This window comes from Zea mays, chromosome 1 (genome assembly GCF_902167145.1).
Source record: "Zea mays cultivar B73 chromosome 1, Zm-B73-REFERENCE-NAM-5.0, whole genome shotgun sequence".
Taxonomy (NCBI): Eukaryota; Viridiplantae; Streptophyta; class Magnoliopsida; order Poales; family Poaceae; genus Zea; species Zea mays.
Window position 1 is genome coordinate 184,536,323 of NC_050096.1, and position 14,142 is coordinate 184,550,464.

Below are 14,142 nucleotides of genomic sequence, written 5' to 3' on the forward strand. Positions count from 1 at the left end.
AAGTGACCGCAGTCACTTCGCCGCTCCACTGACCGGCCTGACAAGAGGACAGCGCCGCCTGTGCCGCTCCGACTGCTGTGCCACTCGATAGAGCGAGGCTGACAGCAGCCAAGTCTGGCCTCAGGCGCCATAGGAAACTCCGCATCGCCCGACCCAAGGGCTCGGACTCGGGATCAGCCCCGGAAGACGACGAACTCCACTTCGCCCGACCCCAGGGCTCGGACTCGGGATCAGCCCCGAAAGACGACGAACTCCGCTTCGCCCGACCCCAGGGCTCGGACTCGGGCTCAGCCCCGGAAGACGACGAACTCCGCTTCGCCCGACCCCAGGGCTCGGACTCGGGCTCAGCTCCGGAAGACGACGAACTCCGCTTCGCCCGACCCCAGGGCTCGGACTCGGGCTCAGCCCCGGAAGACGACGAACTCCGCATCGCCCGACCCCAGGGCTCGGACTCAGCCCTGGCCTCAGCCGACGGTCTCCGCCTCGCCCGACCTAGGTGCTCGGACTCGACCTCGGCCTCGGAAGACAGACTCGACCTCGACCTCGGAGGGGCCTCCACCTCGCCCAACCCAGGGCTCGGACCGACCACGTCACAGGAGGCGCCATCATTACCCTACCCCAAGCTAACTCAGGCTACGGGGAACAAGACCGGCGTCCCATCTGGCTCATCCCGGTAAACAAGTAATGATGGCGCCCCGCATGCTCTATGACGACGGCGACTCTCAGCCCCCTTACGGAAGCAAGGAGACGTCAGCAAGGACTCGACAGCCCCGACAGCTGTCCTTCCGCCAGGCTCCAGCGCTCCTCCGACGGCCATGACACCACACGAACCGGGTGCCAAAACCTCTCCGGCTGCCACGATGGCATGTACTTAGGGCACTAGCTCTCCTCCGCTAGTCACGTTAGCACACTGCTACACCCCCCATTGTACACCTGCATCCTTTCCTTACGCCTATAAAAGGAAGGTCCAGGGCCCTCTTACAGAGGGTTGGCCGCGTGGGGAAGGACAGGACGGCGCTCGCGTAAGCCGCTCGCTCCCTCCCGCGTGGACGGTTGTAACCCCCTACTGCAAGCGCACCCGACCTGGGCGCGGGACAAACACGAAGGCCGCGGGTTTCCCCTTTTACGCCTGTCTCCCTCCGGCTTCCTCCCCCCTTCGCGCTCCGTCTCGCGCCGACCCATCTGGGCTGGGCACGCGGCGACAATTTACTCGTCGGTCCAGGGACCCCCCGGATTCGAAATGCCGACAATTACCTTCGTTTAAAATTACAATCGACCTTCCTATAGGAGGGATGGAGTAAAATTTAGAAGATGCAGGAGAGAGCGATCGAGGTTGGATTGGTGGTATAGACGACAAGACAACAACAAAGATTGGAAGGAACGGTTGCTCCATGTTCAAGCTAGCTAGCTAGCAGTCCGACCGATCGACGGATCAAATAACATCTCTAGTGTATCGCTTTGATTCTCGATGTGACACATCAATCAAACTAGCTAGCTAGTAGTTAATTGCTCAGCTTCCATGTGACCATTTTTTCAATATATATATATATATATATATATATATATATATATATATATATATATATATATATATATATATATATATATATATATATATATATGAGACCTAGGCTTCCAATAGCTAGAGGAATTCTAGGTCTGACGTGCCATCCGGTTGAGCCGGACCAGGTCCGGAGCGTTTATACAAAGTATCCAGACCCCTAGGGATTGGGGTTTTAGGGTCTGCAGCGCCTGCAACCGCGTTAGGTGCGAGCGGTGGCGAGTGGCGGCCGGACGTCGATAACGACTTCCCGTGGCGCGAGACGCGAGCGGCGAGAAGCGGTCCCAGGCGACGTCAGTGAGCGGCGGCCCTTGGCGATGTCGGCGAGTGGCAGCCCGAGACAAGAGCGTCACGACGGTTGTGACTGCCCTAGGCATGAGCGGTGGTGGTCGCGTCTGCCCGAGGCGCGAGCGGTGGCGGCGACCGCGGCCTCCCGAAGCGCGATCGGTGGCGGTGGCGACGACCTTCCAAGGCGAGAGAGGTGATGGCTGCAGTGACCGCCCATGGTGGCATCCGAAGTCAACGATCTCCACTGATGCGACGCATTGAAGGGCGTCCTCCTCGATGACCACCTTCGATCCGATGGCCTCGGAGGCATCCTTTGATCTGGCGGCCTTGGAATCGTCCTCCGTTGATGAACTATCCAATCCATGTTTATGCCATCGATGATTATATCTTATGCCTACTACTTTGAAAGGGAAATGTGCCCTTGAGCCATTTCTAGTTGTTTTGGTGATTAGATGCTCAACACACTACTACGGACTAACAACTCCACATATGAGCATGAGCACAGGTACTTGAAAAGGCAAATTGAGAAATATAGGAGTATATTGCAAATCCTATTAAATTGAAGGGACAAAGGTATGATTTTAGCACTTAGTAAATTGTTTTAGTTGCTAACTATGTTCATCTAAGTGCTAGGAAACTTTTCAAGTTGAACCAATTTAGAGAAATTGTGTTTGGCTAAGTATAACCAAACTTGTGCCAGTCTAGGAGAACCAGACTGTCCAATGTGCACCGGACAGTGTCCGTGCCTAGACTGTTCAGCCGGTGAACAGGCCGCTCTCGGGTCTTGGCCAGGGCGCCACAGCTTTTGAAAGTCGCCTAGAGGGGGGTGAATAGGCAAATCTGAAATTTATAAACTTTAAGCACAACTACAAGCCGGGGTTAGCGTTAGAAATAAAGTCAAGTCCAAAAGAGAGGGCAAAAACAAATCACAAGCAAATGAAAGTGGATGACACGGTGATTTGTTTTACCGAGGTTCGGTTCTTGCAAACCTACTCCCCGTTGAGGTGGTCACAAAGACCAGGTCTCTTTCAACCCTTTCCCTCTCTCAAACGATCACTTAGACCGAGTGAGCTTTCTCCTTAATCAAATGGGTCACTTAGACCCCACAAGGACCACTACAAACTTAATGTCTCTTGCTTTGATTACAAGTGTCTTGAGAATAAGAATGGGAAGAAGAAAGCACGATTGCAAAAGCCAAGCGACAAGAGTGACAAATAACACACGGATCACTCTCTCTCTCTCTCAAGTCTCTAATCACTAATGATCACTTGTCTTAATTGTGGAACTTGGGGAGATTGGAGGCTTTGATTGTGTCTTGGAATGGATTTCTAGCTCTTGTATTGAATGTTGAAGGTTGGAATGCTTGGATGTTATGAATGGAGGTGGTTGGGATTGTATTTATAGCCACCAACCACTTCCTAGCCGTTGCTCCAATTTTGCCGACCGCGGACGGTCCGCGCCCCTGGTCCGGACGGTCCGCCCCTGCACATCAACGGCTAAAAACGTAACGGTTAGCAACAATGGCTATACCAACGGCTATTTTGCATTTAATGTGTCGTCAGATGTCAGATAAAGGCAGTCGCGGACGGTCCGGTCGTGCACCCCGGACGGTCCGCGAGGACGCTATAATTCATTTTACCGAACCCGTCACCTTCGGGGTTTTCGGTTCCTCACCTACCGGACGGTCCGCACGTGGTCTCGGACGGTCCTTGCTTTCCCTCTGGATGGTCCGTAGTGTAGACATGGGTTTTTGCATTGGTTCTATCCGAGGGTCATCCTGGTGTCGTGGACGGTCCGCCGCAAGGGCCCGGACGGTCCGCGCTTAGTCTGTTTTTCCAAAAAGCTTCTCCTGTCCGGAATAATCTACGGTATTCCGGACAATCGACTTAGAATAGTTGTAGATGAACCTTTGGCACCTGTAGAACATATAATCTAGAGCAAACTAGTTAGTCCAATTATTTGTGTTGGGCAATTCAACCACCAAAATCATTTAGGAAAAGGTTTGACCCTATTTCCCTTTCAATCTCCCCCTTTTTGGTGATTGATGCCAACACAAACCAAAGCAAATATATAAGTGCAGTAATTGAACTAGTTTGCAAAAGGTAAGTGCAAAGGTTACTTGGAATTAAACCAATTTTACATTTCATAAGATATGCATGGATGCTTTCTTCTCAAAGTTTTTTGGAAATTCTTTTCAAAGTTTTTTTTGCAAATAGTCAAAGGTAAATAAATAAGATTTCGAGAAGCATTTTCAAGATTTGAAATTTTCTCCCCCTATTTCAAATGCTTTTCCTTTGACTAAACAAAACTCCCCTTAATGAAATTCTCCTCTTAGTGTTCAAGAGGGTTTTAGATATTAATTTTGAAAGAGGTCATACAAATTTGAAATTATATCAAAAATAAGATACCAATTGAAAAAACTTCTTTAATACCAATTGAAAGACTACATTTTTGAAATTGGTGGTGGTGCGGTCCTTTTGCTTTGGGCTAATACTTTCTCCCTCTTTGGCATGAATCGCCAAAAACGGATACTTGTGAGTGAAATATAAGCCCTTTTCAAACTTTCTCCCCCTTTGGCAAATAATATATGAGTCAAGGATTATACCAAAGTGGAGAGCGAGGCAGAGTGTCGGCGAAGGATAAATATTACGATGGAGTGGAGTGGAAGCCTTGTCTTCACCGAAGACTTCATTTCCCTTTCAATCTATGACTTAGCATGAAATATACTTGTCGGGTACCGTAATTAGGGGTACCCCCGATGCTCCTTAATCCGGCTGGAAAGCATCTTCAGAACAAACCATACGCGGCTGATGAAGCGCGGTTCAAGTCAAAGCCACGCCTACCAAGGGACGCGACCTCATCCGAGCCCAGCCTCGGGCGGGAACAGTAGTCTCGGACGGATTCACGCCTCGCCCGAGGGTCCCCTCAGGCGATGAGCGCACCCTCGGCTCGCTTGTAACCCCTTATCCTGACACGCGTGCCTCAGTCGGCATAGTCGAAGTGACCGCAGTCACTTCGCCCCTTTACTGACCGTTCTGACAGGAAAACAACGCCGTGCACCCCACTCCGGCTACCGTGCCAACCACCAGGATAAAACTGAGTCACGATCTCCCACGAGTTCGGCCTCGGGCGCAACAAGGAGCTCTGCCTCGTCCGACCTCAGGCCTCAGCCTCAACCTCGGCCTCGGAAGAAGATCTCCGCCTCGCTCGACCCCAGGCCTCGGCCTCGGCCTCGGGAGGAGTCACAACCCCGCCTGAGCCCAGCCTCGGCCTCAGGAGAAGTCTCCGCCTCGCCCGACCTGGGCCTCAGACCGACTATGCTACAGGGGATACATCATTACCCTACTCCTAGCTAGCTGCCTCAGGCTATGAAGGAACAAGACCGGTGTCCCATCTAAGGTTACTCCGGTAACATGTAATGATGGTTCCCCGCGTGCGCCCATGACGTCGGATTGCTCTCAACCTCCTACGGAAGCAAGACAACGTCAGCAGGATCCATGCCACGCCGACAGCTGTGCTTCTACAGGGCTCAAGGCGCTTCTCTGATGGCCACGTTAGCTCGCAGCTACACCCCATTGTACAGCTAGGCATCTCCTTGTATCTATAAAAGGGGATGTCCAGGGCCTTCCTAAGGCACGTCGCGGACACATGTTGCAACACTGACAACGTTGCATGTCGAGGACAGGCGGGGCAGACGAGACAGGCAGCACGCAGAGACTCTCTCTCTCTCTCTCTCTCCCGTTCTCGCCCTCGCTCCCTCGCGCGACGCTTGTAACCCCTACTACAAGCACCCCGGTGCAAGATAACATAAGCCACATTTCCCTCTTGTGTTCCATCTTGCATCAACCCATCTGGGCAGGGACACGCAGCAACAAATTTACTGGTCGGTTAACGGTCCTCGCGGGTCCGAAACGCCGACAGTTGGCGCGCCAGGTAGGGGCTCGCTGCGTGTTAACGAACACTTTCCCGTTGAGTTCCAGATAGGTAGCCTCTAGCAGCCTCTTCAGCCGGGGACGCTGCTCCGCTTTGAGAGTCTCGAGTTCATGTCCCTCGACGGCAGCTACGACATGGTACTCCTCCCCCCACAGCGCGACAGCAACAACGATAGTCGGCTCGCCCGGTAGCGGCGAACTCGATGACGACTTCCCACCGTGGCAGAAGAGGAACACCCGGGTTTGCCCCGCCACCTTCCTCACTGGAGGAGGAGGAGACGGGTCAACCGTGGCCATGCAGGAGGCGGCACCTCATCGGCTGTCGGGTCAGAGCGAGTCGATGACGCCGGCACCCCTGTGGGGGCCATGTCGTGTGTTGTCCTTGCACCTGAGACAACGACGGGTGTCGCTTCCCCGCAACGTGCCAACCCCAAGCGGACTGATGACGCCAGCACCCTCGCAAAGGGTTTGCTGGGCGTTAGCCTCGTACATGAGATAACGGTGCAGTCCGTCCCCGACGCGACTTCGCCACCGTCCATCGACCAAGAGGTATCGTCCGTTTTCCACCCTGTCCCTTTTAGATTCAGCCTCGATCCACCAAGCGACCCCGCTTCAGTGAGCGCTTTCGCAAGGGCATACCCTGACCTTCCAGGGTATCCTATGCGGTCATCTTGGGACCGACTGACGGCCGTCTCAACCTCCGGACCTGCAGGTTCTGAGGAAGACGACGACTCCGACTTCGGTTGGGATTTCTCCGGACTCAGTGATCCCAGTGCCATGCGAGACTTCATGTCCGCATGTGACTACTGCCTCTCTGGCTGCTCTGACGATGGCCATAGCCTCGGCGACGAGGGTTGCGACCCAAGCCGCGAGTGTTTCCACATCGATTAGGGGGGTCGCGGCGAGGACAACCACCTCGGCATGCCACAAGATGACAATGCCCCTGTGCCTGCGTCTCGCGTTGACATCCTGTGGGAGCTAGCTGTGGTTCCAGTCCCTGTGGGGGGTCTGGACACACGGCTCGAGCAATTCCACGAGATGCAGGCCAAGCTCGACGAAGAAGCAGGGCGGCTTGTGCAGCTCCGACAAAACATCGAGCAGGAGTGGGCAGACCGAGAACTTACCGGAGGAGCGCCTCATCGGGCCCAAGACGTCCAGCGTCGAATCGTTGACGATGCCAGGTCAAGGCTGCCCCCGGCCTTCAGCGGGGTCGGCCAGAATCTAGCTGCAGCAGCGATGCTACTCCGAGCGATGCCGGAGCCATCCACCACCGAGGGGCGGCGTATCCAGGGCGAACTCAAGGGTCTCCTGGAAAACGCAGCGGTCCGACGAGCCGAGAGCTCTGCCCCCCGAAGGCAAGGGTGCCCCTCGAAGCATCGCGCAACGTCCTCCCGACTTATGAGGGAGGCCTCGGTCCGCACCGGGCGCACGCGGGACGGGACGCCTGCTGCCCCGGATCGCCTCGGCGACGAGCACCACCGCCGCGACCGTCGAGCCTGCCTCGAAGAAAGGGTGCGCCAAGGCTACCACCCCAGGCGCGGAGGACGCTATGACAGTGAGGAGGACTGGAGCCCCTCGCCCGAACCGCCAGGTCCGAGGGTCTTCAGCCGAGCCATACGACGGGCGCCGTTCCCAGCCCGGTTCTGAGCCCCAACTACCATCAGCAAGTACTTAGGGGAGACAAGGCCGGAGTTGTGGCTTGCGGATTACCGACTGGCATGCCAGTTGGGAGGGACGAATGATGACAACCTCATCATCCGCAACCTCCCCCTTTTTCTCTCCGACGCTGCCCGGGCATGGCTGAAGCATCTGCCTCCTGTGCATATCTCTGACTGGGACGACCTGGTCAAGGCCTTTGCGGGAAACTTCCAAGGTACGTACGTGCGCCCTGGGAACTCATGGGACCTCCGAAGCTGCCGCTAGCAGTCAGGGGAATCCCTGCGAGAGTACATCCGACGGTTTTCGAAGTAGCGCACCGAGCAGCCCAACATCACCAACTCGGACGTCATCGGGGCATTCCTCGCCGGCACCACGTGTCGGGACCTGGTGAGCAAACTGGGGCGCAAGACTCCCACCAAGGCGAGCGAATTGATGGACATCGCCACCAAGTTCGCCTCTGGTCAGGAGGCGGTCGAAGCCATCTTCCGGAAGGACAAGCAGCCTCAAGGAAGACAGAAGCAAGACGCCCCCGAGGCGTCCGTCCAGCGTGGCTCAAAAAAGAAGGCCATGAAGAAGGCGCAAGCAAAGCGCGACGCCATTGACACGGATCTCATCGCTGCTGTCAAGCACAGGAATCCTCGGAAGCCTCCCGGAGGAGTCAACACGTTTGACAAGATGCTCAAGGAGTCGTGCCCCTATCACAGGGGTCCCATCAAGCACACCCTTGAGAAGTGCGACATGCTCCGGCGTTACTTCATCAAGGCGGGACCCTCGGCAGAAGGTGGCAAGGACCAAGGCAACAACAAGAAGGGGGGCAACAAGGACGAGGAGTTCCCGGAGGTCCACGACTGCTTCATGATCTACGACGGGTAGGTGGCGAACGCCTCGGCTCGGCACCGCAAGCAGGAGCGCCAGGAGGTCTGCTCGGTGAAGGTAGTGGCGCCAGTCTACCTAGACTGGTCCGACAAGACCATCACCTTCGACCAAGGCGACCACCCCGACTATGTGCCGAGCCCAGGAAGGTACCCGCTCGTCGTCGACCCCGTCATCGGCAACGCTAGGTTCACCAAGGTCCTCATGGACGGAGGCAGCAGCCTCAACATCATCTACGCCGAGACCCTAGGGCTCTTGGGGATAGATCTGTCCACGATCCGGGCCGGTGCAGCACCCTTTCACGGGATCGTCCCCGGTAAGCGCGTCCTGCCCCTGGGGCAACTTGATTTGCCCGTCTGCTTCGGAACTCCCTCCAACTTCCATAGGGAAACCCTCACGTTCGAGGTGGTCGGGTTCTGAGGAACCTATCATGCGGTGCTGGGGAGACCGTGCTACACCAAGTTCATGGCCGTCCCCAACTACACGTACCTGAAGCTCAAGATGCCGGGCCCCAACGGAATCATCACCATCGGATCCACGTACCGCCACGCTTACGAGTGCGACGTGGAATGTGTGGAGTACGTTGGGGCCATCGCCGAGTCCGAGGCCCTCATCGCCGACCTGGAATGCCTCTCCAAGGAGGCGCCTGACGCGAAGCGCCACACCGGCAACTTCGAACCAGCTGAGGCGGTTAATACCGTCGCCCTCGACCCCGGCAACAACATCTGCAAGCAGGTCAGGATCGGCTCCGAGCTTGACCCCAAATAGGAAGCTGTGCTCGTCGACTTTCTCTGCGCAAATGCCGAAATTTTTGCGTGGAGTCCCTCGGACATGCCAGGCATACCGAGGGATGTCGCCGAGCACTCGCTGGATATCCGAGCTGGAGCCCGACCCGTGAAGCAGCACCTGCACCGCTTTGACAAAGAGAAGCGCAGAGCCATAGGCGAGGAGGTCCACAAGCTGATGGCTGCAGGGTTCATCAAAGAGGTATTTCATCCTGAATGGTTAGCTAACCCTGTGCTTGTAAAGAAAAAAGGTGGGAAATGGAGGATGTGCGTAGACTACACTGGTCTGAACAAAGCATGTCCGAAGGTTCCCTACCCTCTGCCTCGCATCGATCAAATTGTGGACTCCACTGCTGGGTGCGAAACCCTGTCATTCCTCGATGCCTATTCAAGTTATCACCAAATCAAGATGAAAGAATTCTACCAGCTCGCGACTTCTTTCATCACACCCTTTGGCATGTATTGTTATATTACTATGCCATTTGGCTTGAGGAATGCAGGTGCAACCTACCAAAGGTGCATGAACCATGTGTTCGAAGAATGCATCAGCCGAACGGTCGAGGCTTACGTCGATGACATCGTTGTCAAGACAAGAAAAGCCTCCGACCTCCTCTCCGACCTCGAAGTGACTTTCGGGTGCTTGCGCGCAAAAGGCGTAAAACTCAATCCCGAGAAGTGTCTCTTCGGAGTCCCTCGAGGCATGCTCCTGGGGTTCATCGTCTCCGAAAGAGGCATTGAGGCCAACCCGGAGAAAATCGCAGCCATCACCAACATGGGACCCATCAAAGATCTGAAAGGAGTACAAAGGGTCATGGGATGCCTTGCGGCTCTGAGCCGCTTCATCTTGCGCCTTGGCGAGAAAGGATTGCCCTTGTACCGCCTCTTAAGGAAGGCCGAGCGCTTCACTTGGACCCCCGAGGCCGAGGAAGCCCTCGGAAACTTAAAGGCACTCCTTACTAACGCGCCCATCTTGGTACCCCCTGCTGCGGGAGAAGCCCTCTTGATCTACGTAGCCGCAACCACTCAGGTGGTCAGCGCCACGATCGTGGTCGAGAGACGAGAAGAGGGGCATGCACTGCTCGTCCAGAGGCCGGTCTACTTCATCAGTGAGGTACTACCCGAGACCAAGATCCGCTACCCACAAATCCAGAAGCTACTGTACGCAGTAATTCTGACGTGGCGAAAGTTGCGACACTACTTCGAGTCTCATCCGGTGACAGTGGTGTCATCCTTCCCCCTGGGAGAGATCATCCAGTGCCGAGAGGCCTCGGGTAGGATAACAAAATGAGCAGTGGAACTCATAGGCGAAACAATTTCATTTGCCCCTCGGAAGGCCATAAAGTCCAAAGTCTTGGCGGACTTCCTGGCGGAATGGGTCGACACCCAATTGCCGACAGCTCTAATCCAGCCCGAACTTTGGACCATGTACTTCGATGGGTCGCTGATGAAAACAGGAGCAGGTGCTGGCTTGCTCTTCATCTCACCCCTCGAGAAACATGTGCGCTACGTGCTACGCCTCCATTTTCCGGCGTCAAACAACATGGCCGAGTACGAGGCTCTGGTTAATGGGTTGCGCATCGCCATCGAGCTAGGGGTTCAGCGCCTCAACGCTCGGGGCGACTCGCAGCTCGTCATTGACCAAGTCATGAAGAACTCACACTGCCGCGATCAAAAAATGGAGGCCTACTGCGACGAAGTTCGGTGCTTGGAGGATAAGTTCCACGGGCTGGAACTCAACCATGTTGCTCGGCAGTACAACGAGACTGCAGATGAGCTTGCTAAAATAGCTTCAGGGCGAACGACGGTTCCCCCGGACGTCTTCTCCAGGGACATATATCAACCATCCGTGAAACTCGACGACGCACCCGAACCCGACGAGACCTCGACCCAGCCCGAGGTACCCTCGGCCAACGAGGGTGAGGCCTTGCGCGTCGAGGGAGAGCGGAATGGGGTTGCGCTAAACCAAAACTGGCAGACCCCGTACCTGCAATATCTCCTCCGAGGAGAGCTGCCCCTCAACAAGGCCAAAGCTCGACGACTGGCTCGGCGCGCCAAGTCGTTCGTTTTACTGGGTGATGAAAAAGAGTTGTACCACCGCAGCCCCTCAGGCATTCTCCAACGGTGCATATCCGTTGCCCAAGGACAAGAGCTGTTACAAGAAATACACTTGGGGGCTTGCGGTCACCATGCAGCACCTCGGACCCTCGTCAGAAACGCTTTCCGACAAGGTTTCTACTGGCCGGCCACAGTGGCCGATGCCACTAGGATTGTACGCTCCTGCAGAGGGTGTCAATTATACGCAAGACGGACGCACCTGCCCGCTCAGACCTTGCAAACAATACCCATCACTTAGCCGTTTGCCGTATGGGGTCTGGACCTCGTCGATCCCTTGCAGAAGGCACCCGGGGGATTCAAGCACCTGCTGGTCGCCATCGACAAATTCTCCAAGTGGATCGAGGTCCGACCCTTAACCAGCATTAGGTCTGAGCAGGCGGTGGCGTTCTTTACAAATGTTATCCATCGCTTTGGGGTCCCAAACTCCATCATCACCGACAATGGCACACAGTTCACTAGGAAGAAGTTCCTGGACTTCTGCGAAGACCACCACATCCGTGTGGACTGGGCCGCCGTAGCTCACCCAATGACAAATGGGCAGGTGGAGCGCGCCAATGGTATGATTTTGCAGGGACTCAAGCCGAGGATCTACAATGACCTCAACAAGTTTGGCAAGCGGTGGATAAAGGAACTACCCTCGGTGATTTGGAGTCTGAGGACGACGCCGAGCCGAGCCACGGGTTTCTCACCGTTCTTTCTAGTCTATGGGGCCGAGGCCATCCTACCCACGGACTTAGAATACGGTTCCCCGAGGACAAAGGCTTACGACGACCAAAGTAACCAGACCAACCGAGAAGAATCGTTGGACCAGCTGGAAGAGGCTCGGGACGTGGCCTTACTACACTCGGCGCGGTATCAGCAGTCCCTGCGACGCTACCACGCCCGAAGGGTTCGACCCGAGGCTTCCAAGTGGAAGACTTGGTACTTCGGTTGCGATAAGACGCCCAAGGGCACCATAAGCTTACTCCTCCTTGGGAAGGGCCCTTCATCATCGCCAAGATTTTGAAGCCCAGAACATACAAGCTGGCCAACGATCAAGGCAAGGTTTACAACAACGCTTGGAACATCCAACAGCTACGTCGCTTTTACCCTTAAAATGTTTCAAGTCGTTTATGTACCTCGCTTTCTTTGCATAAATAAAGTCTAACCATCAAGGAAGGATCAGCCTTGCCTCAGCAAAGCCCGACCCTCCCTTGGGGGCTAGAAGGGGGGAACCCCCTCTGCGTCAAAATTTTCCTCAGAAAGGTCTTTTGCCAGAACGTCTTTCGCGCTTTTCGACTGCTTCGATAACAGAATCCTAAAGACGAGCGAGAGAGACCTTGAACGGCAAGGCCGATCGAGCCGAGGGACTCCTACGCCTCCGGGATACGGATACCTCACTCATCACCTTCCGTGAAAAGTGACTCACGCTCGGATAAGCGATTCTGCTACCGAACAAGTCCTAACGCTCGAAAACTTTTTCTGCCAGAACGACTTTCGTGCCGTTTCGACTGCGTCGATAACAGAATCCTAAAAACGACGAGGGACCATGTAAGCTGAAAGGGAATTAGGCTTACACCTAGTTCCTAAATAATTTTGGTGGTTGAATTGCCCAACACAAATATTGGACTGACTAGTTTGCTCTAGTGAATAAGTTATACAGGTGCAAAAGGTTCACATCTAGCCAATAAAAAGATCATGTGTTGGATTCAATAAAGGAGCAAAGGGGCAACCGAGGGCACCCCTGGTCTGGCGCACCGGACTGTCCGGTGTGCCACCGGACAGTGAACAGTACCTGTCCGGTGCACCAGGGGACTCAGACTCAAACCCTTCACCCTCGGGACTTCTCGGAAGCCGGCGCGCTATAATTCACCGGACTGTCCGGTGTGCACCGGACATGTCCGGTGCTCCAAGGAAGCTCGGCCTCCTGAACTCGCCAGCCTCGGGTTCGCGCGGCAGCCGCTCCGCTATAATTCACCGGACTGTCCGGTGTGCACCGGACTGTCCGGTGTGCCAGCGGAGCAACGGCTCCCTGCGGCGCCAACGGCTCCCTGCGGTGCATTTAATGCGCGCGCAGCGCGCGCAGAAGTCAGAATCGCCCATACCGGTGCACCGGACATCAAACAGTGCATGTCCGGTGTGCACCGGACACCCAGGCGGGCCCACAAGTCAGAAGCTCCAACGGTCAGAATCCAACGGCAACGCTGACGTGGCAGGGGCACCGGACTGTCCGGTGTGCACCGGACTGTCCGGTGCGCCATCGAACAGAAGGCTCCAGCCAACGGTCAAGTTTGGTGGTTGGGGCTATAAATACCCCAACCACCCCACATTCATAGCTATCCAAGTTTTCCACTTCTCAACTACTACAAGAGCTCTAGGCATTCAATTCTAGACACATTCAAAGAGATCAAATCCTCTCCAATTCCACACAAAACCCTAGTGACTAGAGAGAGTGATTTGCCGTGTTCATTTGAGCTCTTGCGCTTGGATCGCATTCCTTCTTTCTCTTTTGCTCTTGTGATCAACACTCAATTGTAACCAAGGCAAGAGGCACCGATTGTGTGGTGGCCCTTGCGGGGAAGTTTCGTTCCCGGTTGATTGAGAAGAAGGAAAGCTCACTCGGTCCGCGGGACCGTTTGAGAGAGGGAAGGGTTGAAAGAGACCCGGCCTTTGTGGCCTCCTCAACGGGGAGTAGGTTTGCAAGAACCGAACCTCGGTAAAACAAATCCGCGTGTCACTCTTCTTATTTGCTTGCGATTTGTTTTGCGCCCTCTCTTGCGGACTCATTTATTATTACTAACGCTAACCCCGGCTTGTAGTTGTGATTACTTCTGTAAATTTCAGTTTCGCCCTATTCACCCCCCCTCTAGGCGACTATCAATTGGTATCAGAGCCCGGTGCTTCATTAGAGCCTAACCGCTCGAAGTGATGTCGGGAGATCACGCCAAGA